The following is a 1,882-nucleotide window of genomic DNA, read 5'->3' on the forward strand; positions in this document are numbered from 1 at the left end:
TTAATGTAAGAATGAAGGACTTGGGTCATTCTTACATACATATTATAGCGCCCTCTCTCATCCTTCTCTCATCTCTACAGCAGAATATCATGTATATGAATCAAAGAACAACCCAAGTCCACCACACAAAATGGCCTCTCCACAATTAATGTAAAAGTTAATTGTCATAATAACATAATGGATGTTCTAATTTGTATATACAATGTTGCCTTCCCATCACAGTTAAATAGAATATTATTGGACAAATAAAAAAGATATGAAGTTTTTTTTTAGTTTACTCGAAATGGTCTTCCATGGACTTGGGTCGTTCTTGTATTCAGATACTCATTTGTCTAAGTAACAATTTATCTGATATCTGAGATAAATATAAATACTTTATCTTCACAAAAATTGTTTTTAAATTTCAAATGAGATTTCCCCAAATCAAAATTATCCACCAAATTTCTAAACTGCAATCTTATACCAGCGTGATCCAGGGTGATTGATGGTATCACATGCCTGAACTAACATTTCCAAATTTTTAAAGAGATTAACCTAACAAACCAGTAATCTAATCTTGTGTAAACCACAGGTTGCTTTTGCTTAAATCTACTTGCTTACAAAACATAATTTTCTATTGTATTAGAGAGCTATTTTCTACTGTACATTCGAGCACCTGAACATTTCATTATTTGAATCAAAATCACAATCAAGATTCATAAACATGATTACAAATCACATTTTCCTACTGCCTGAAAAAGCACTTATTTTTGACATCCGTGATTTGGAACGTTCCATAACTCACATCAAGATTACAATGATTCATAAATATGATTACAAAAGGAATTTGTCAATTTTCTGGAGGAGCTCTCAGTCTTCTTAGTGGTGGAATACAAACAATGTGATATACAGTTTGTACACTGTATACGGGACCTACTGATTTCTTCATCAAGTCCTTTTGAGGTTTCAAACTCGAGCACTTACATATGGCATTTGATTTATTACCATGAGCTTTTGCTTCCTGGAACTTCCTGTAAAATCACGTGGAGAGTGTTCAATTACCACTAAAACAGTATTAATTCATACATCTACAGGTGTTGTGATATTTAGATTAAAACATACTTTTGAAAGAATGGGATGGTCATACCATAGGTAGTGCCCTTTACAAAACACATCCTCAGCATGCCAAATTAAAACAAAGTTGTACAGATGTGTCAATACTTACTAACCTGATACTGTCACCTGCATATGAAAAAAGTATATGTCATAATTCATAGACCATTTTAACACAGGTAAATTTACAGAAAGATGAGATGGTAGACCAATAGTTAGAAATTAGAGAACTAATTTTTTTTTCTTATACATGTTATAACAATCAAAATTCTCATTACAACAAAGCAAAAATTCAGGTCCCAAAATCATCATCTACATCTTTGTACACTCCTATTCAGCGTAACGAAATTATGATATAACAAAAGAAAACAGCCGATCCTGAGGACTTATCCTCGAGTTGCCTGTGTAAATAAATCTGTATTCTATATGCATATTGAAAACGAACCAAAGAGTTTACAAATTGCTTTACTCATGGACAAAAAAAAAAATACATATATATATATATATATATATATGTCTTCATTATTTTATTTAAAATATCCTATAAAGATAATCTAAGCATCTTAAAATTTTGTTTTAAAATGTGAAAACAAGATACATGTATGAAGATGGAATAAAAAAGATGCGACTTACTTTGCATTTATAATGCGTCTTACATTACACTTTGTACACACATACAAATTCTCATACTTATCTTAGATATTAATGAGTATAATTGTTTAAAAATGACATTTCAGGTAAACAGATATATTTCAGATATTTCAGATATATACAGTACAAAAAATGTTAG

The sequence above is a fragment of the Diadema setosum genome, chromosome 19 (assembly GCF_964275005.1).
Source record: "Diadema setosum chromosome 19, eeDiaSeto1, whole genome shotgun sequence".
Lineage (NCBI taxonomy): Eukaryota > Metazoa > Echinodermata > Echinoidea > Diadematoida > Diadematidae > Diadema > Diadema setosum.